Below are 23,697 nucleotides of genomic sequence, written 5' to 3' on the forward strand. Positions count from 1 at the left end.
TAATGAGTTAATTGCTGTTTGGTAATCACTCTTTCCGGTCACAGCATTAAAATTTATTATTTAGCTAGTTTGCTATGCAAAATTTGCAAACTCTCAAATTATTATTCTATATACATGGCAAGATGGTCATTTTTTATTTGCTAACAAGTTTGCGAACGATCAGCAATTTATAAAAAATTCCTAATATGGGCCTATAAGAACCAGTCTATTAATTGAGAGCTGTGGAATACCCCCTCAAATAATATACCCAATTCTTTGTCTGGGTCAATCACAAACAGCAACTACATTAGCCTGTGCTTAACCCGCTGGTAACTTGTCACAAAGCAGCTAGGCTTAACTTAGAGTCAAAGTGTAAAGTATTTATGCAGCACACAGACCCCAAATCACAAGCCAATTTAAAAAAAGGTTTATATAAATTTAGAACCAAGAAGCAGAAAGCTTTAACTGTGGGTATCTAGTCTCGCTGGACTGGGACAAAGTTACAAGTTCAGGCTGACTGCAATGAAACGGAGGCCGTGCACAAGTCCCAGTTAAGCCTGCTTGGATTTGCGCCTTATGTCCTTGGTGTGAGGTCTACAAGGCATGTCTTTGCGAGGAATCACATCACTTGTGTCAGTTCTGATAAGGCTTCTAGTTGTGCATTGAGGCTCTGCTAGGCCTTGCATGGCTCTGCATCGTTACTGATAAAACTTGTAGCTGTACAGTGGGGCCTTGCTGGGCTCTGAGTCGCTGGGCGTCGGTTCCAATGAAGCTCTCTGCTGTGTGACAAGGCTTTGCATCAACCAATTTCAGTTCCGATGAAGCTCTCAGCTGTGTGGCGTGGCTTTGCGGGTCTGGGCATCATTCAGCATCAGTTCAGGTGATGTTCTCAGCTGTGCAGTGAGACTTTGAATCTTTGTATCGCTTTACACAGGATTTGATGGAGCTTTCAGTAAGGAAAGGAGGAGGTCTCTCTGATATCAGCCAAAGGACCAGGGTCTGGGAGGCAACTCTTGGGAATCTGGAACTAACTCCAACAGAGATCAGCAGGGCTCAGATGGGCCCAGTTTGAGGTCCTGGTAGGTCCAGTTGCAGCAGGTCAGTTAAGCAGTTGGAGGGAGGCCTCTAAAGCGTGTGCTCCTGTAGCCCACCCAGGAGGTCAGCCAACTGCCCATTGGAGTCACACTGGTTCGTGTGAGGTGAAGGCAAGCAGGTCCAGTCTTCCGTCTCAGACAACAAGGCAGTCCTCAGCAGCTGGGTAGTCCTCTGACTATAGGGCAGACCTTCTTTGGTAACTTCCACAGGTCCAGGAGTATTCCAAAGAGTGGTTCTTGAGGTCCAACATTTATAGCAGGTGTCAGCCTTTGTGTGGGGGTGTTCTCTATACTACCCCCACATCTGGTTCTGGAAAGTCCTTCCCTTCTGTTGTCAAGGCTTCAAACATTATGAGGTGGCAAAAGATAGAGGTGCCGATTAGGATCCTGGAAAAACCGGGTACGAACCGTCGGTCAGAGCGTTCTCTCCGTCCGACTCGTACCCGGGACAAAAACATTACAAACATGGAAGTACGATTCGCACGGAAACACCATTTCCGTACGAGTCGTACAAAACACCGACCGATGAAAATATACATACGAATGTGATCCGGGAATGCTCCGACGTGACGTCGGGACGCTTTCAGGCAGCGTTTCACGACCCAGGAAGTACGAATCGAACCGACAGCAGTCCGGACGGCAATATTTTTACGGCACCCAAAAAGTGCCGGAAAAGCGAAGTACGCTGTGAAACGACCAGATTAGGGGGCCCGGTACGCGCCGTACCCCCCCCCAGCCCCCATGAGTACGCGCCGAACCCCCGTGTATGTACACCCGTGTACGTACGAGTCGTACCCCCCGTGTATGTACATCCGTGTACGTATGAGTCGTACCCCCACCCGTGTATGTACACCCGTATATGTACACCCGTGTACGTACGAGTCGTACCCCCCGTGTATGTACACCCGTGTACGTACGAGTCGAACCCCCCGTGTATATACACCCGTGTACGTACGAGTCATACGCACCGTACAAACACGTGTGGGGGTACGACTCGTACGTACACGGGTGTACATACACAGGGGGGTATGACTCGTACGTACACGGGTGTATATACACGGGGGGTTCGACTCGTACGTACATGGGTGTACATACACGGGGGGGTTCGACTCGTACGTACACGGGTGTACATACACGGGTGGGGGTACGACTCGTACGTACACGGGTGTACGTACATGGGGGGATACGACTCGTACGTACACGGGTGTACATACACGGGTGGGGGTACGACTCGTACGTACACGGGTGTACATACACGGGGGCTTCGACTCGTACGTACACGGGTGTACATACACGGGTGGGGGTACGACTCGTACGTACACGGGTGTACATACACGGGGGGTACGACTCATACGGACACGGGTGTACATACACGGGTGTACATACACGGGTAGGGGTACGACTCGTATGTACACGGGTGTACATACACGGGTGTACATACAGGGGGTGGGTACGACTCGTACGTACACGGGTGTACATACACAGGGGGTATGACTCGTACGTACATGGGTGTACATACACGGGTGTACATACACGGTGGGGGTACAACTCGTACGTACACGGGTGTACATACACGGGTGGGGGTACGACTCGTACGTACACGTGTGTACATACACGGGTGTACATACACGGGTGGGGGTACGGCTCGTACGTACACGGGTGTACGTACACGGGTGTACATACACGGGGGTTCGACGCGTACATACGGGGGCTGGGGGGGTGGTTCGGCGCGTACATACGGGGGCTGGGGGGGTGTTCGGCGCATATGTGGGCACATGTCTCCATGGTTGCTATGGGAGTTCGGTGCGGACGGTGTTTTTTCCATACGGTTGTGACATCGGACGCACCGGATGGATTGTACTTGCGCGGTCGGACTTCACTTTTCACGTTTGTATGGTAAATCGTCCGGGGACGTGTCGGACACATTTTCCGACCCGAGGACGTGTGGGGAATTATTCCCAATGCGATTCGTATGGAGTTTTTCCCATGCGAATCATACTTGGCAGTTTGTACGGCACTTGTACGATTCGTACGGTAAAAAGACCGGATACGAGTCGTACGGGGAAAATTTTTCCAGGATCCTAATCGGCACCAGAGTAGGCCTTGTGTCAGATTCCTTCATGAAATAAGTGGGGCTGAGTACACAAGAAAATGCTAACATTCTAAAAGTGGTATTTTCAGAATTCGGACCTAAATTCAATTTAACCATCAAAAAGAGTTTCAATTACAATTCATTTGAGTCTAAATAACATATCTCTATCTGTTTCCAATCCAAAGTTGTCACATAACAAATGTAATAAGGTAAAACATTATTGGTTAATTGGAAAGATAGGCCTTTCAACAGTAAAAAACAACTTTTGGAATTTTTTACTGCCAGGACTTGTAGGCCTATGTGCCTTCACAGCCTACCTTAGGGGTGACAAATGTATTAGAAAGGAAGGTTTAGGCCGGGCAAAGGATTTATTATGCAGGTCGAAATGACAATTTAATACTGCACTGCAGGCTGCAGTGGCAGGCCTGAGACATGTTTTAAAAGGTTAAATTGATGGGTGGCAAAATGAGTGCTTCAGGCCCACTATTAGCATTTGAAAAAGAGACCTGGGTAAATGTAGTAGCATTTACGAGGGACTTACAAGTAAAATTGTGCTAATTAGGTGAAGGACAATTTAACCATGTTTGAAAAAGAGACCACAAACACTTTAGCACTGGTTAGCAGTAGTAATGTGCACAAAGTCCTAAAGCCAACAAAAATAAATTCAGCAAGCAAGAGGGGTGAAGGCAACATGTTTGGTGTAATACCATGCCAAGGATGTCTGGTCTAGCAGGCCTATATCGTGTAATCAACCAGACACATAGATGCTTTCTGGAATCCTAACCTATGGAGGGCCAGCGCCGTACTCCCCTACTCCTGCAACCTCAACTGAGATGCCATCAGAATGGATAGGCTAATTTCTTGAACATCCATATTCATTCTAAATAAAACGACTTCATAAGAAAACAATAATTCCCCAGTAGCTCATTGCTACAGGTGTTTTATTGCTTGTGAAAGCATACCTTCTCTTTTCACTACAAGTACCCACTCCAGCGCTTTGAATGCATGCAGAAATGTTCTAACAAGTAGGAAAGAATATTTAGATGCCTGATGCAGGTAATCCCTTTGTTACTATGAATGGAATAAAAAAGATAGTAGCATTTCAACAAGAGTATTCTTTATTATGCGTGCTCTAAAAGGTATTGACTAGCCCTATTTAGTAATCACCAACATTCACCTGAATGCAATACCATTCGTTTTTTAATAGTGTATTAGGGTCAATATGCCAACATCAATGCTCCAGTACAGGTGCCAATGTGGATCAAAGGAACACTGGGCATGGTATACAGGCACAAAGGCACAAAACCAAGGTCACAAACAAGAGGAGAATCTTATAAAATTATGGGACATGGCAATAGGGCACATATGCTGAGTTATAAACATTTGGGAATGTACTCTGATTCACTGAGACACAGAAACTAGGACATGATAGCTAGGACATTGACTGGGGGACTTAAAAAAACACACTTCATCTGAAACATTTTGGCATTAAAATATGAATAAAAACACACATACAAATATATTTGGGATACAGGGAGAGGCAACTGATTGAGACTTTGGCAGATGGAGGCTTATCTGTCTGTATGGTGGAGTACTGTACTCCTGCCATACCTGAGGGTCCTCCACCCAACAAATTTAGAGATGCCTGCCAGCCCAGTTGACATCACTTAACATTGGCAGGAACTGCTGTGACAGTATCAAACTTTCAACAGAACGTGCTGTCAAAATGATACCATTCGTCAAACTTTTAACATTTCTTTAATTTTCAAATACACAATCCTAAAGCTGGATTTTGTTTTTAAAAATACAAAAAGTTATGACCCTCACACTATAGTTGTTTTCTCCCATGCAGTTTTCATTATCCATTTCTTACCGGCCAGTAATAAAGTGGCCACTGGCCATTCAACAGCCCACTCTAAATTGGGTGGGCAATTAACTACCAAACCTCCACCTGCCCTAACTCCATTAGTCCATCAGAAAAGTATATGAGCGACGAAGAAGATGTAGTTGCTGTTAAGATGGAGTACCCTCTACCCTAAACTCTAAATCAGGCCCTACGATATCTACTTTGAACACAAATATTAGAATGTGAACAATGGGACAGAAAACACATGCAATGGGGACAGCAGGGCCGGGTTTAGCTTTTGCGCTGGTGGCACCCAGTGCAACAATCTTTTTGGTGCCCCCATGACCTCCTTCTCCATGGATTTCCTCACTACCACCCTCCAACAGGGCCCTCATCTCCCCACAGCCTCTCTCCCACATGCATTTCATTTGTTCTATAGCGTTACTCACACCAGTGTAGGGTGCCGGTAAACAGTCATAATATCGAGAAAAAAAATATCGACTGGACAGAATATCGAGTTTTTAATATAGAATGGACAGAATATCGAATTGCCAAAATATAGTGGTGAAGAATATCGAAAATCAGGTAAGAAATATCAATTTACATAATATAGATTTAAGTAATATCGGCAGTCATAATATAGTTGTTAAAAATATCGCATTTTTTTATCGTGTTTTAGTGTTAGTATATGTGTTAAAAGTATGTATAAACTTTGGAATATCTGTTTGAATATTTTTAAAGTAATTAATTTTATGGTAATTCAATTTTTGTGTAATTTAATTCCGTAGCGGGTTGTGGGTTTATAGGGGATTAGGGTGGGAAGTAATTTAATTATAGTACATTAAATAATAATTTTTAGGAATTATTAATTATTTTTAATTTAATTTGGCGTTTTACTTCTGTAGCGGGTTGTGGGTTTATTGGGGAATAGGGTAGGAAGTAATTTAATTGTTATTAAGTAATTATTAATTGGTATTGAAAATCAATTGGTTGTTGATTAATTATTAATTGGTAAATAATTTGTATTAATTGGTAATTAATTTGTAATAATTGTTTAATTGATAATTATGTTAATTGTATTAATTTATTATTTGTAGCGGGTTGTGGGTTTACAGGGGAATATGGTGGGAAGTAATTTAATTGTAAATAATTAATTATTGAAATAATTTTTGTATATTGATAATTAATTTATTATTAATTAATTATTAATTTGTATTATTTGTATTTATTAATTTTTGGTATTGAAAATTAATTGGTTGTTAATTAATTATTAATAGGTAATTAATTGTAAAAAAATATTGGTATTAATAATTAATTAATTAGTAAATATTGTGTGATTGGTAATTCATTTGAATACTTTTTTCGTATTAATAATAATGTATTTTTAATAAAATATTAAATTATTATTTTCCCTTCTATTGCACTCACTGGAGTGGGAATAGTAATTTTTACCCCTACGCTATCCAACGATTTCCCTACTATTGCACTCACTGGAGTGGGAATAATCATTTTTACCCCTACGCTATCCAATGCTTTCCCTACTATTGCACTCACTGGAATGGGAATAATCATTTTTACCCCTACGCTATCCAACGCTTTCCCTACTGTTGCACTCTTTGGAGTGGGAATAGTAATTTTTACCCCTATGCTATCCAACGCTTTCCCTACTGTTGCACTCACTGGAGTGGGAATAGTAAATTTTACCCTCCCGCTATCCAACGCTTTCCCTACTGTTGCACTCTCTGGAGTGGGAATAGTAATTTTTACCCCTACGCTATCCAACGCTTACCCTACTGTTGCACTCTCTGGAGTAGGAATAGTAATTTTTACCCCTACGCTATCCAACGCTTTCCCTACTGTTGCATTCTCTGGAGTGGGAATAGTAATGTTTACCCCTACTCTATCCAATGCTTTCCCTACTGTTGCACTCTTTGGAGTGGGAATAGTAATTTTTACCCCTATGCTATCCAACGCTTTCCCTACTGTTGCACTCACTGGAGTGGGAATAGTAAATTTTACCCTCCCTCTATCCAACGCTTTCCCTACTGTTGCACTCTCTGGATTGGGAATAGTAATTTTTACCCCTACGCTATCCAATGATTTCCCTATTATTGCACTCTCTGGAGTGGGAATAGTCATTTTTACCCTCCCGCTATCCAACGCTTTCCCTACTGTTGCACTCTCTGGAGTGGGAATAGTAATTTTTACCCTCCCGCTATCCAACGCTTTCCCTACTATTGCACTTACTGGAGTGGTAATAGTAAATTTTACCCGCCCGCTATCCTACGCAAAAAATATTGAATATTTTTAAATATTATTACTTTAATATATATGTATTATTAATATTTTTTTTACTTACATTAATTATTTATTAATTTTAAAGTTATTTAAGTATTTTAAGTATGTTTTAGTTAATTATATGTATTATTTCATTAATTTGACATTACTTTTAAGACATTTAAAAAATTCGATATTTTGACCAACTATGGGGTCGATTCCAATCCGTTTCAAAAATTCCCCGTACGAATCGTATCCGGATTTTTTTACGTACGAATCGTACAAGTCCCGTACAAACTGGCAAGTACGATTCGTATGTGAAAAAATCCATTCGAATCGCATTGCGAAAATTCCCCGACACGTCCTCGGGTCGGAAAAAGTGTCCCACACGTCCCCGGACATTTTTACGTACGAATCGGGAAACTGAAGTCCGAGCATGCAAGTACGATCCCTCCCGTCCGTCCGAATGCACAACCGTATGTAAAAAACACCGTCCGAAGCGAACTCCCATGGCAAGCATGGAGACGTCCAAACATGTGCCCGCATACGTGCCGAACACCCCCCAAGTACGCGCCATACCCCCAGCCCCCGTAGTGCAGGTACGGAGCGTACCCCCACCCCCGTATGTACGGGGCGTACCACCACCCCCCGTATGTACGGGGCGTACCCCCTGTATGTACAGGGCGTACCACCACCCCCAAATGTACGGGGCTTACCACCACCCCCGTATGTACAGGGCGTACCCCCCGTATGTACGGGGCGTATCCCCGTATGTATGGGGCGTACCACCACCCCCTTATGTATGGGGTGTACCACCACCCCCGTATGTACGGGGTTTACCACCCCCCCGTATGTACGGGGCGTACCCCCGTATGTACGGGGCATACCCCCAGAGCTACGCTCTGGGGGTACGCACCGTACATATGGAGGGTACGCCCCGGGGGTGGTGGTACGCACCGTACATACGGGGGTACGCCCCGTACATACGGGGGTGGTGGTATGCACCGTACATACGGGGTGGTGGTATGCCCCATACATACAGGGGGTACGCTCCGTACATACGGGGGTGGTGGTATGCACCGTACATACAGGGGTGGTGGTATGCCCTGTACATACGGGGGTGGTGGTATGCCCCGTACATACTGGGGTGGGGGTACGCTCCGTACCTGCACTACGGGGGCTGGGGGACGGTGCGGACATGGGGGGATGCTGGGGTACGGTGCGGACATGTAGGGATGGGGGTACGGTGCGTACCGGGCCCCCTTTTCGTCGTGCATCGTGGCGTACTTAGCTTTTCCGGCACTTTTTGGGTCCCATAAAAATGTTGCCGTCCGAAGTTCTGTGGGTACGAATCGTACTTGCTGATCCGTAAAACGCTGCCTGACTCCATGCGAATGTCGCGTACGCGGTGTTCCGGATCCGATTTGTATGTGTTTTTTGGCCGGTCGGTGTTTTTTATGATTCGTACGGAAATGGTGTTTCTGTACGAATCGTACTTGCGGGTTTGTAAGGTGTTTTCCCCGGGTACGAGTCGGACGGAAAAAACGCTCCGTCCGACGGTTCGTACCCGGTTTTTCCAGGATCGGAATCGGCACCTATATTTTTTACAACGATATTTTGGATTCTATATTTTTGTACTTACCTGTTTGTAGATAGGGATTCGATATTTTGGCATTCTATATTTTTTCCTCGATATTTTGGCAGGTCGATATTCTCCTTCTCGATATTTTGTCAGTGATCCAGGGTATCAGAGTACATTAATGCTTGCAGCATGCAACTGACGTGCAGGACAGCTCGGTTGCAGGAAGTTAACCTGTGTGTGACCTCCAGTGCTTTTAAGATTTTGGCATCAGAGTTTGTGCCCTGACCTGTATTTTCACTCTGCCACAATTTGTCTTTTTAAAACTTGCGCAATTGCTCAAAATACTCGCTGCTCTCTCCGTATTTGTACCCACCATATCTGGGACTTAAAATCCGCCAATCCCTTCCCAGTCCACCACCAGCCCTTAGCGGGCTGTTTGTGTGGAGGGAGTCAAGAGTGGCAGATACCCACTTCCGGTGTGCTGTGCTCCTCTGCCATTTTGGGTGAGGAGACGGTCTAGTTGTTCAAAACTTGGCACCAGCCCAGTGAAAAGGGGCAGATGGTGTGGAAGCGCACTTGATTAATGCTCGCAGCATGCAACTGACATGCAGGACAGCTCGGTTGCAGGAGGCTGTGTTGTTTTAACCTGTGTGTGACCTCAAGTGCTTTAAAGATTTTGGCATCAGAGTTTGTGCCCCTACCTGCATTTTCACTCTGCCACAATTCGTCTTTTTAAAACTTGCGTAATTGCTAAAAATACTCGCTGCTCTCTCCGTATTTGCACTCACCGTATCTAGGACTTAAATTCCGCCAAACCCTCCCCGGTCCACCACCAGCCATTAGTTGGCTGTTTGTGTGGAGGGAGTCAAGAGTGGCGGATACCCACTTCCGGTGTGCCGTGCTCCTCTGCCATTTTGGGTGAGGAGACGGTCTAGTTGTTCAAAACTTGGCACCAGCCCAGTGAAAAATGGCCGATGGCGCAGAAGCGCAGCAGATGCGTGCTGCGGGCGTGCCGGCAGCGCACCGAAGGTGCACCAAAGTCAAGCCCGTCTGCGCCAGTTCATCACCAGATGCCAGACATGCTGCCTCCCCCACTAGAGATAGGCTCTTCTATGCCCAGAATGACCTCCTAAAAATCAGGAACTTGGTGAGCAGTTGTAGACAGTCCTGTCAGTGCTGTACTAGCCCCGTCCACCCGCTGCTACCTCCCCCGTCCCAGTAAGCATTTTAGCATTCTCAATCTGAACTGTCGCTCCTTAGCCAAACACTACGCTGATGTCCATGACCTATTAGAGGACACCTCCCATGATGTCCTCTTCCTTACCGATTCATGGCTCTCTGATGCCATGATAGCCGAGCCAGGCCTTGCGCTTCCTTAAGGCTACTGCATCCTCAATGTAAATAGGGAGTCCAGAGGTGGGGGCATCTCGGTTATTTTTATATCTTGTCACCCTGTACTTTTGCAAAACAGGTCGTAACCGGATGCAAATGCGCACACTTTAAGATTTCACTGAGCCCCAACTAAACGATGTCAGGGCTCCTAGTATCCCGGCCCCCTGGGCCATCCACAGACTTTAGGTCTGCCCTCATGGAGACGGTCAGCGTTTTAGTGCTTAACGCCGCTAACTTTACCGTCACTGGGGATTTGAACCTCCATCTGGATAATCATGATGACACAGACATAGCTAACTTTGTAGCTGATCTTGTGGCTTGCCAGCTTGTGCAACTGGTATCGGGTCCGACGCAAATTGCAGGCCACCATTTAGGCCCAGTCTTCATGAACATACCCTCACTTACAGTGCACACGCCCATCCCCATGGGAGCTTCAGACCACTACCTAGTCCCTATGTCACTCCAGGGTATAACCCTGGATCGTTCGGTCTCCCTCAAACGCCCATGACACAAATTGATCTGGGAACAATTTGACGCATGCCCGAGTCTGCCAGTTGACACCAACGAGACATACAGGGTGTTTTCCGATTTGGTCAGACATCCGTTAGACAGCCTAAATCCTGAGAAATGGTCTATTAACCGCTAATCTAAAACTAGACCATGGTATAAAGGCGATTTGGCCAATATGCGCAAGAGCTCTAAGAGGCTGGAGCGTACATGGAGAAGGGATTTAAATCCCGCCACGAAGGACATCTACCGGGCGGCGATTAAGAGGTACCACAAGGCCATTCAATTGGCCCGAGTGGCATTTTACGCCAATCAAATCTGCGAAAGTGATAACCCTGCAAAGAGGGTGTTCTCAATACTCTCTAGCCTTCAATCCCAGCAGACTGCCGCTGGGCCAACCATCTAATCCAATGAGCAGGGTGAGGACCTTGCCACCTTCTTTGTTAGGAAGGTGGATAACATCTATAGGTCCTTCCCTACGACACATAGTAGCAAGCAAGCGGCACAGGGTCCTCAAAAGGCGACTACCTTGGATACCTTTCTGCCTAACCCCGCCAACCAACTGCAAACACTGTGCAATAAAGTCAAGTCTGGAATCGATCCCCAGCAGACCCGCTCAAACCAGACCAATTCAGGAAAGTGCTTCCTTCAATCATATCCTCCATGGGCCAGGTGATAAATGGGTCACTTGCCACGGCCACAGTGCCTGGGGCATAGAAACAGGCGAAGGTGATACCCCTGCTTAAAAAACCTTCTCTCGACATTGCCAAGCCTGAGAACTATCGTCCTATTTCCTTGCTCCCCTGGGCGGCAAAGATCACTGAGGCCTATGTCAACTCCCTCCTGTCAGACTTCCTGACCAGGAATAACACTCTGGACCCCTTCCAGAATGGCTTCCGACCAGGTCACATCACGGAGTCTGCTCTCCTGGCTGGGACAGAACATCTCTGGTCAGCACTGGACACCGGTCAAACTTCGGTGCTAATCCTGTTGGATCTGAGTGCCCCGTTTGACATGGCATCCCATGCCATACTGCTGCACCACCTGGAGGAGGCAGGAATCACTGGTCCGGCACTGGAGTGGCTTGCCTCTCTAGTTCATGAGAGGTTGTTCGTGGTAACAGTTCCCCCATATGCCTCAGGCGAAAACCCCATCAAGCAAGGGGTGCCACAGGGTTCCTCCCTCAGCCCCCTGCTATTCAATCTTTACGTCCAACCCCTGGCCACAGTAGCTAAGAGCAGAGGACTGACCATGGTCTCCTACGCCGACGATACACAGTTGGTGGTGGCGCTCTCGAATAACACTGAGCGGGACGCCCTTAAGTTTCAGGGCGACCTAGCGGCAGTCGCCGAGTGGATGACCACCAACTGAACTCCAGCAAGTCGGAGGTACTGCTGGTGGGCAAGGACCATGGTCAGTGGAGTGAACGCTGGTGGCCCGCAAGCCTTGGTAGTGCCCCCCCCAAGCAGGCTGGGAAAAATCTGGGGGGGGTGGCTAGACTCATCTCTCAACTTCTGAGTCCAAATCAAAAAAGTGTCAGGGACCTACTTCAGACTACTTCGGGGGCTTCGACCCCTATTGGGTTTCTTCGATGCACCCACACGACAGATCATCATTCAGGCGTCTGTAATGTTAAGACTGGACTGTGCCTGCTCTCTGTATCTAGGGTCCAATAAGGCTGAAATTCTGAGGCTACAAAGGGCACAGAATGCAGCAGCAAGAACCCTTCTAAATCTGTGCAGGTCCTGCCCGGTATCCAACGCCATTCGTTGTCTTCACTGGCTGCCTGTAGCCAGGCGAATTGAATTCAAGGCTTTATGCATCGCCTTCAAAGCCTTTAAACTGTCCACCTCTAACATCTTGGCCAACCTCCTCTTGCCACATGTTCCCTCACGCCATCTCCGCTCACAGAGTCAACACCTGGTAGTGGTCCCCCGAACACAGAGAGTCCACGCTGGAGGCCGCTACTTTCGCAATAGAGCGGCCCTCCTCTGGAATGCACTTCCAGTTCACATCCGGGGCCTCAACAACTATCTAGAATTCAGGAAGCCCATTAAAACTCACCTTTTCCCTGCACCATAGTCCTACTCTCAGGTCCACCCGTATATGTCAGTTGCTCTGCTGTCAGCGCCGGGACGCCTCTTAGCTAGAGCACCTGTTGCGCTATACATGTTGTGGTAACATAACATAACATGATATAACATAACATAACTTTACATCTCATACACACATTAAACAGAGACAATGAATCATAGGTCTGTAAATCAGTGTAAAGGTGATGGTACAAAAGACAATGAGGACTACAATATGCAGGAATCACATACCATCCATACTAGTAGACAATATATGTTAAGAGAGTTTGTCTGGAGAAGCACAAACTCAGAATGTAAAACTTCTCAGTGGTTGGATTGGCTTTACTTATAATGAATGAATTTGTACCTCAACAATCCTTTTTCAACAACATTAGGATAATGAAATACTGGGAGAAAATAACCTATACCAGAAGTTTGCATGCAGTTCTTTGATTACATTCCATAGGTTTCTGTGTTATATTAGGATTTTAACTTATTAATTGCAAGTAACAAAAAGATTTCAATGATAAAAGCATTACCCTACTTAGCTAATTTAGCTGGCCACATACAATGCAATTATGTTCTTTCCAGCTGGCATATTAATCTGCTGTCCCACTAGACAAAACTCGGATCCCTCTCCAGCAGGAACATTAATCACTAGCATTATCTGGACATTTTTATTGTTGCCTGAAAACTGCTGGGCATAGGAAATCTATATTAGGTTCTTTTAAACCCCTGTTAATTTTAAACATAGCATTCCCTAAGGTCAGGACCAGCTGTAGCTGCACCAGTCACACTGCCCTAAAGCCAGCCCTGAAGGACAAGCCCTGGGACATGAACGTAGACTCTTGGACATTGGCACTGGTACACAACTATACCTTGACACACTAACATTAGGGCAGTGGGGTACAGGACACAAATACTTGGCCTAGAATGGAAAAGAAGAGTATCAAATGGACAATTGGACATTGGCACTGGAACAGAATTGTTGATTCATTTCTACAGGAACATAACCACTAAAACATTTATTTAGAGGTAACATGACATTAGCATTGGCACTCTAGCATTGAAAGTGGAACCCTGACCCTCTGAAATGGACACAGTGACAATAGATTATTTGTCAAGAATATGGGGAAGCTGGGGAGATATAGGCACATGATTCTTTGATTGCAACTAATAGAACAAGAACACTGAGAAATTTTCAACTGGGAACTGACAGTGTGGCACAGGCACTGCTACAAGCACATATGCCCATGGAATGGTGTACTGAACCAAAAAGCAGTGAACCACTTAAAGTGCACATCTAGGGATTGAGAGATGGACATAAACACAGATTTTGGCACTGGTACTGATACAAGGACAATATCATATGAATGAAGAAACACTGAAACTGAGCCACAAAGACTGCATTACAATGCTGATTTGATAGGACCATTTGCCTGAAAGTTTTAATGTCTCTGCCCCATTCATCATGGCGAGTGACATAAACACAGGGATATTGACATGGTCATTGAGAAATAGACCCTGTAACATGGATAATATTACATGCATAGGTGACCCTGACATTTGGATAAGGAAACTGACACAAGCAAATGAAGTGTCAAACAAGACACTGTACATGAGACTAAGGGCCTCATGTAGGTAGCATACCAGTTACCACTTCTAAAATACCGAACGATACCGAATCGGTATTTTAGAAGTGGTAACTGGTATGTAGGTAATGAGTCGGTATTTTTTACCGAATCGTTACTAGTCGGTAATTACCGAATCGGTATTTACCGATTCGGTAATGAGGCATACCTTCCCATTGAGGGGAAGGTATGCCTCATTACCGAATCGGTAAATACCGATTCGGTAATGGGGGGAACACATACAAGGGTGGCAGGGTGTCACGTTGACACCCTGTTGCACCCCTGATTCGGCCATGTGTGCACATGTGGCACACATACATGCCCTGGGCATGTATGTATGCCACATTGCACACTGCTACGCGCGTAAAAATGCATTTACACATACATTCATTATTTACCACCAACTATAAGTTGGTGGTAAATACCGACTCTTAAACACACACACACACTCCCCCTACATCTCGATTTTGCTTTCGGAATTTACCGAATCGGTAAAATTACCGATTCGGAAAAGTTACCGATTCGGTAACATTACCGATTCGGTATTTTTACCGAATCGGTAATTTTACCGATTCGGTAAATTCCGAAAGCAAAATTTGTACCCCTACATACCAATGGCCAAAATACCGGTCGGTAACGGTATAATTACCGAAAATCGGCCGTTACCGACCGGTATTTGGCTACCTACATGAGGCCCTAAGACACTAGGGGGCCATTTCACAAACTGCATTTTGTAGTATGTTCAGCAGTAACCCTGGGCGTAGTTCGCGTAGTAGCACTTCGCGAAGCTACGCAAAGTGCAGTTCGCACTACGCGAGCTACGCGTAGCACTTCGCGAACTGCGTAGTACCTTGTTCGCACTGTGCCAGATGTCGTTTTCAATGATTGCACAGTGCGGACAAGCAACCGGCACTGTGCAATCATTGAAAATGGCATCTTGCACAGTGCGAGCTGTAGTTTTCTGCTGCTCGAGTAGATTTTTACTCGAGCGGCAGCTTTCTCAGCGCGAACTGGTAGTTTCTCATCGCGAGCGGTCGCGAGCATACGCGACCACTCGCAATGAGAAACCTGACCTCCTCGCGTTGGGAATCTCGCCGGGAGGTTTATTTTCCATGCTCGCGATCGCCAACTTGATGTTGCTGATCGAGAACAAGGAAAAAGTCTCGCCGGGATGTCATTTTTGCTTGCTCGCGGTCGCCAACTTGACGTTGAGGACCGCGAGCAAGCAAAAAATGACCGCAACACTACGCTACGCGTGTTCACACTGTGCTACGTGCAGTTCGCGTAGTGCGAAGTAGCGCGAACTTCGCAAACTACGCGAGCGTAGCGTAGTGCTTTGCCCAGGCTTATTCAGCAGGACCACAACAGTATTATTTAAGTACTACAAAATGATACTCACAAACCTAAGTGTGAATATTTACGCCTTAACCTTTCCTATGTTTTTTATAGGGAAACACCCACACATGTAAGTTTAATCTTTCAGTAATAAATGTGGGAGGGACCAGGAAGTTACTTGAAAATGTTGTATACATACTAAATACAAGGGGCTTAAGGAGGAATAGTGATCCCATTCCTTCTCCTTGCTATGGATGTCTTCATGATCCAGTCTATGGCAAGCAGGAAGAGAAAAGGTAAGAGCAAACAACCCTGGCAAACTCCGGTCCTTACTTCAAATGGTTTCTGTGAGTTGTCTTCCATGGACTATCTTGCAGGTCATTCCCTCATAAGAGTTCCAGATGATTCTTGTAAGTTTATCTAGCACACCATAGGAGGAGTTTCCAAACAGCCTCTCTATCCATGCTGTTGAATACCTTCTCATAGTCGATGACGTTGACATGAAGGGGGGAATTCCATTCCATCAACTGCTCAATGATGATACACAGAGTTGCAATCTTGTCTATGCAGGATCTATCTTAGTGGAAGCCGGGTTGCTTGTCTCACAACTGAGTGTCGACTTGTTCCATCATTCTCTTCAGGATTACTTTGTTGGACACTTTGCCTGGGGTTGTTAGAAGAGTTATCCCTCTGTAGTTTGTGCAGTTACTCGGGTCACCTTTCTTGGAGATCTTGATCAGATGTTCCTCCTTCCAGTCTGACAGAAACGTTTCCTCTTCCAGATCCTTCCAATCATGGGGAAAGCATGTCTACTGAATTTTCAATGTCTTTCTTCAGTGCCTCTGCAGGAATGTTGTCATGTCCTGCTGCCTTCCCATTTCTCAGATGTTTGATGACCTGCAGATTAGTAAGTCTCTTTCAGCTGACTGCATGTCTAGTGGAGACTGTGGCACAGGCTGTTTGTAGCAGTACTTCAAAATGCTTGGTCCATCTTCGTTGTTAGCCTTTGTTACCCATGATTGTCTTCCCAGCTTTGCCTTTAGCAGGGTTTGCTGTATCTGCTGGAGAGTTTCCTTGTTCTGTCAGAGTTCTTTCAAGTTTCCATGGATTGCTGCTTCGTGGGAATCTGTGGCGAGATCATCGAGTGATCTTCGCTTGTCTGCTCTTAAGCTATTTTTTGCTTCCTTGTTGATTTTGTTGTATTTGCCTTGATCTTTGCTTTTTCGGCTCTTGTTCAGCTAGTGTTGACTGTAGATTTCTTTTCCTTTGTCACTTCGATCTTGCATAAAGTTTCTGTGGGGATCCATTCTTTATGCTGATGTTTCTTGGGAATGTACCTCTTGGCATGGTTGATGTCACTGTTTCTTTAATCTTCTCCCACTGTATTTCTACTATGTATCTGTCATCCTCTAGTTCTTGCAGGACTTGACACTTGTCACTCTGTTTCTGTGCATTTTTGGGGAGGTTTGCTGTTTGTTGGTTCCATCCATGCTTGCTTTAGCTTTAGCCTGGCCGTGGCAAGGTGATGGACTGACGCCACATCTATTTCTCTGATCACTCTCACATCCTGCAAGGACCTTTGAAACTTCCTGGGGCAATCGGGTTCCAATCTATCTTTTAGGGATGGATAATGATTGTACAATTTGATTCTACAGTCCATAGGGATGTACAAAGAGTGGAATCTCCAATCTTGGCATTGAGGTTCCCCATCAGTATGGTGATGTCTCAGCCTTGAAATTTCTCCAGGATGGACTATGTCTGTTGTAAAACTGCTCTTCTTCCTCTTCTTTTTTGTCATTTGTAGGTCTATAGCACTGCATAACAATTATGCTAATCCTCTTTTTTTTTGTGTGGAAGGTCGCTGAATGATCCTGGGACTATGTGCTTCCCATCCAATGAGAGCCCTGTTAGCTGCTGGCATTAATCCCTGAGTATGTGGGGAGTTTGATTCCTGGTGTCTAGAATATAGCAGAATTTCTCCTGGAGTTAGTGTTTCCTGTATGGATTGTGTCCATCTGCTCTCACTGATGCCAAAGAGGCCAAGGTTGTATTATTCATCTCCACTGCCACTTGGGCTGTCAGCCTGTCTAGTGCATGGTCGTCATGTTCCATGTCCTGATGGTGATAGTCTTGGTCGAAAGTAGGTGGATTGGCCTTGTGGCTTCCAGGGATCTCTTGCTTTCACCACAAGATGTCCAAGCTTCTGTCAAGGAAACTCCTTCCAGGATGTATTTTGCTCTTTTGGTTGATGTTTCTGTAGCTAGGATTGTTTTACATGGTCGGGTAGCTAGGCCTACACATAACCCTCCTCCCTTCGCAGCTGGGCTTGAGACCGGCCATGGCACTATTAACAATGGGAGTAGCTGTGTGATTTGGGGTTGTGCTCAACCACTATTCATGGTTAAGCTACCAACCACAGACTTTTTTGAAAACTAGCCAACAGGAGTATTCGAGGGTAGTGTCCATTGCATGGATCCCTCAAGGTTTTCTTATCTACAATGCCGTACAAACCTAAAACATTGCCTGAAATCACATATTTTCCTTACATTTCTGTAATGGAAAGTTCCGGAATCTGCAGGAATCCACACAATTCCTACCACCCACTGTTACCATACTGGTGCCGATAAAAACGGTGCACCACTTGTGGATCTGGACCTGGTGCCCATGACAGGAATGGATCAAACTAAGATCAATGGGAGTCCTCAGTGGCTCCCATTGATCTTGGTTTGATCTGTTTCTGTTGTGGGCAGTAGTCCCAGCCTTAAACGTGAGGCAGCGCTTGTATTTGCAAAAGTGGGGTAATGCTTGGGGTAGGAATTTTGAGGATTCTGGAAGTTTCCATCACAGATATTTTTGGAATATGGCTGATTCCTGGTACATTTTGAGGTCAGAATACCTCATGGGATCCACACAAGGCACACTACCCTGGAATTACCTAGTTGTTTATATTTGAAATATTTCTGTGGTTCATAGGTTTGCATGGGTAGCACCGCAACACAGTCCCAAATTCTGCAGCTACCTCTATATCTTATCTCTCAATCTAGTAGCATAAGGGCCTTTTTGTGTCATGGTTTTGTGGCCCATACGCACAAGTGGGGCACCATTCTTAGGGCAGGACAAGTGGGTGGTAGGAAATATGTTGATTCCTGCAGATTCCAGACCTTTCCAATGCAGAAATGTGAGGAAAAATGTTGAGGATAGCAAGGGATTCTAAGTAAGAAAAACCCAGTGAAAGGCATGCAAGTCATCCCACCCTGGATTGCCCCAAGTGTCTAGTTTTTAAAAACGTGCACTTTTACTAGGTTTCCCAAGGTGCCTGGTGAGCTAAGGCCCAAAATAAACAGCTGCCCACTTTGAAAAAAGTCAATTTTGAGTGGAATAATGTACTGTATCCATGTTGCATTTTGGGTGGTTTCCTGTTGCGGGCACTAGACCCACCCAAGTAAGTGAGGTACCATTTTTATTGGAAGACTTGTGGGAATGCTGGGTGAAAGGAAGTTTCTGGCTCCCCACAGATTCTAGAGCTTTCCATCACACAAATGCTAAGAAAATGTGCTTTTTTGGCCAACGTATGAGCTTTGCAAGGGCTGCTGGGTAAAAATAACATGATCAGATTTACGCAAGTCACCCCACTCTGGATTCCCCCAGGTGCCTAGTTGTCAAAAATGTGCAAGTTTTCTAGGTTTCCCTAGGTGCCAGCTGAGCTAGGGCCCAAAGGCCACAGCTACTGACTTTGCTAAAAAAAAAGGGTCATTTCTTAGTGCAAAAATGTGAAATATCAATGTTGCGTTTTGGTCCGTTTAATGTTGTGGACACTAGGCCTACCCATGCAAGTGACGTACTATTTTTATTGAAAGACTTGGGGGAATGCTGGGTGGAAGGAAGTGTGTGGCTCTCTGCAGATTCCAGAACTTTCCATCACAGAAATGTGAGGAAAATTTGTTTTTTTATCAAAGTTTGAGGTTTGCATGGGATTTTGGGTAAAACACCCATTTAGAGCCATACAAGTCACCCCATCCTGGATTTCCCCAGGTGTCTAGTTTTGAAAAAGTTATCTAGATTTTTCTAGGTGCTGGCTAAGCTAGAGTCCAAAGTCCACAGCTACCCACTATGCCAAAAAAAAGGATTTGTTTTGAGTGGGAAAATGACGTAGGCCTACCGACACAAGTAAGGGACCAATTTTGTCAGAAGACATGTGGGACAAGAAAATAGTAGAACATTTGTTCTTACCAATTGTATTTTGCTGCATTTGTATCTTCTTAAACGTAATCATGTGTGACAGAAAGAAGACATTTTGAAAAACACCCTCTAAATCACATGCTAGTACAGGTAGCCACAAATTCAGAGATGTACAAATAACCAGTGTTGCTAATCTCCTCATCTAGGGCCTTATGTAGGTAGCCTAACATTTACCACTTCATAAATACCGAATTTTACCAATTCGGTATTTATGAAGTGGTAAATGCTATGTAGGTAATGAGTCGGTAAAAATTACCGATTCGGAATTGGTCGGTAATTAAGAATCGGTATTTACCGATTCGGTAATGGTAACTGGCTTCCCATTGATTCCTATGGGCCCGGAGGCCCATAGGAATCAATGGGAAGCCAGTTACCATTACCGAATCGGTAAATACCGATTCGGTAATGGGGGGAGCACAATCAAGGGTGGCAGGGTGTCACAGTGACACCCTGTTGCACCCCTGATTCCTGCATGTGTGCACATGTGGCACACATACATGCCCTAAGGGCATGTATGTCTGCCACATTGCACACTTCTAAGGGCCAAAAAATGCTTTTACTAAGACATTCATCATTTACCACCAACTTTTAGTTGGTGGTAAATAACGAATCCACACAACACCCACACACTCCCCCTACATCTCATTTCAGGATTCGGTATTTACCGAATCGGTAAAATTACTGAATCGGTAATTTTACCGATTCGGTAAATTACCGAATCCTGAAATGTCCCCCCTACATCCCAAACGCCTGAATACCGGTCGGTAACGGCATTTTTACCGGAAATCGGCCGTTACCGACCGGTATTAGGCCACCTACATATGGCCCCTAGTGCCCATTTCAGAAATACATATGTTTCTTTGATACACATTTTTCACTCTGCATATTTTACCGTATGATTTGGTCTATACTCAGTACACAATGAAAATCAATCATACGGTGCTCTGTTGTTGCTTCTGGTGACCTTGCGTTCTTGGAGAACCTACAAACTTTATATATCTCCACAACCAGAATGGTCTAGCAGACTAATGAGATATTGCTTTTTTAAATTGCCCATTGTGACAAAATGTTACGGATAAAAACAGCACAAATGGCCTTTTTTCCCCTACTCATTCTCCATATTTTTACAGTTAGTTTCTTTAGGAAAACATTGTAGGATCTACACATATCCCTCTTGCTGAATTCAAAATGAGGCCTATTTTTCAGAAATCTATAGCTTCCATGGATTACCCATGGGTTTTACCCTCGTTTTTACCACAAACTGAAAGTAGGTAGCAAGCACCAAAAAGTTGAAAAATGGGCTACATTTTTGAAAAATGCCTGAACTGTGTAAGAAAATCAGATTTGTTTAATTCAGCTCTGCATGTTCCAGAAAGATGGTGCTTTTAGCACAACAAACCGTTCATTGACACCCTTTTTAGTAGAAAATAAATACTTTGATCCAGAGCACTTTTTCCCAATTTTCCTGCAAAAACTCAAAATTTAGCTATAATTTGCGTATTTTCGCAGCCCCCTCCAGAGGAATATAAAAACCTAGGGTTCCTTTAGAATCCCTAGGATGTTGGAAAACAAGGACACAAATACAGCGTGAATACTTTAAGTGAAAAAAAAGTTATGGAAGTCTAACTTTGAACCACCCCATATAGTAAGAGCTCTGGGGAGGGGAAAGGCCCAGCAGTTAAGGGGTTACACGCTGGCTGGCTGAATGTATGGAGACCCACTGTATCTGATTTTGTACAAGTATTGTGTGGGAGGGACCTGTATGTTTGTCTGTGTGCCTCGAAAACTAAATATCGATTGGTTTGTGGGCTAATATGCTTGTGTGTTTGACGGTCTGTGCAATATGCAGGTATGGCTGGTGAGATTTCTGCATGGATGCCTGTACGCCTGTGTTTCATTGGCACCTTTATGTCTGTTGATCTGTTGCTCTGCTGGCTGTATGTCAATGGGTCTGTGAGTATAGCTGCATGCACGTGTGTGTTCGGGTGTCTCCAGATGATTCAGTTGTGGGTGCATGGATGAATGCAGGTTATGTGCATGGTTGACTCTATGTCAATGTCTGCAAGCAGTGTATGTCTCTCTGTGCTAGCACTTTACAATGCCAAGCCTATTGGCTTTACAAATATTTTTTCTAGAAACCTTGTGACGAGAAATAAGCAATACTTACAAGCAGCAATGGAGCATGTTGTCTCCCTTTCACTAAATCGTTTTGCTTTCCGGACTCTGATCAATGAAATTAAGTTTATTCGTGTTTCTTTAATCTTATTTTAGCTGTACCTCTGCTAGAACGACGCTGCTTCTTAATCATTTTTAAAATACAGAGGATTTCTTCCTAAAGCAAACAATATTAGACTCAATAATAAATTAATCTCCATGTTCAGTAAACTGTTCTTTGTGGAGACGGCAGTTAATCATCGTTTACCAAATGGAAAGTTACTGCAAGCAAATAGAAATATGTACTCAAAAACAAACAACTGTGCTCAAAAAGGTCACACTTTAGCTGAAACTGAAATCTCTCAAAAATGCAGTTTCTTAAGGTTTTAACTTAAATGATGGAGGAACAATTGTGTGAAACACTTTAATGTTCCTCTCAACCGAAATCTTTAGTAAAAGGCGAACGATTTATTTGGTTTGAAGAGAAACCAGAGTATTGGAGGAAACACATTTTTACACATCTTCAGCTGTAATTATTCTCTTGATCACATTGCCAAAGTTTTATTTCTCCACCACAATAAATATTGTTATCTTTTCTATTTGTTTTGTTTTAGGTCTGGCTCTAGGCAATTTAACTGTAGACTGAGCCAGTGGCGGCTGCTATGGAATGGGGAGGGTTGGAGTGGGTGAAAGATTTAAAAAAAAAACACTCACCTGATTAAGGCCACAGGTTTTCCTCTGTCCTCTTCTCTTCCTGGCTCCAGGCAGCACACAGGCTCCCCTAACTCAATCCCAACGCTACTGTCACCAGTATGATAACAGTGTTGTGATTGGTCTGAGCAGACTGTTTGGCTGCTCAGACAGTGCCAGAGAGCCTTGAGGCTTTTCTCCACCAGGCTGTGAAATACAGCTAGGTAGAGAAATGCGCATGACTGGCCTTCATAGGTCGGCTGACCAAACTGTCTTGTGCACTTATGGTGCACAAACCACTCCTCTTCCCTGTGACCCCAGCTCCGCCCTCACATAACCCCATTGCCAGTACAAAAAATAAAATGACAATAGCGTTATTATTATTTTATTTTCCTTTTTCCACTGCTCTGAGAGAAGTGGGGTGATGTTCCTCAGCCTTAGCGGAGGAGCAGTCACTGGACAGAGCTTGTGACATGTACTTCATTCTATCCCTTCCTGCCGTTCTCGGCCCCTTTGATCCCCACTCATTGATTGTCCTACAGTTCCCTTACCTTAGGTCACTGGGTACACCATGTTCGCCAATCGTTCAGCCAAGCAAACTAATATTTATAGTGTATACCCTCCCTGGAAGAGCAGGGATGTGGTACCACAAAATGTTACAATGTAGTGTTTTGTAATCAACAACCATTGATAAATCGCATAATGACACCCTGATGCACCCCTGAAATTAGCATGTGTGCGCATATGGTGCACATACATGCCCTAAGGGCATGTATGTGCGCCACATGGCACTTTGAAAAATGCCAA

At 44.8% G+C, this 23,697-nt stretch overlaps 1 non-coding gene across 1 annotated transcript; it reads right to left on the reverse strand.

Annotated features, from left to right (window-relative positions):
* Positions 1–22,584: 22,584 nt before the first annotated feature.
* LOC146784430 (U5 spliceosomal RNA) lies at positions 22,585–22,697 on the reverse strand. The gene has a single exon (XR_014971048.1). It is a non-coding gene; the product is annotated as a U5 spliceosomal RNA (small nuclear RNA).
* Between the last annotated feature and the right edge of the window lie 1,000 nt (positions 22,698–23,697).

The sequence above is a fragment of the Triturus cristatus genome, chromosome 11 (assembly GCF_964204655.1).
Source record: "Triturus cristatus chromosome 11, aTriCri1.1, whole genome shotgun sequence".
In the NCBI taxonomy this organism is placed as follows: Eukaryota; Metazoa; Chordata; class Amphibia; order Caudata; family Salamandridae; genus Triturus; species Triturus cristatus.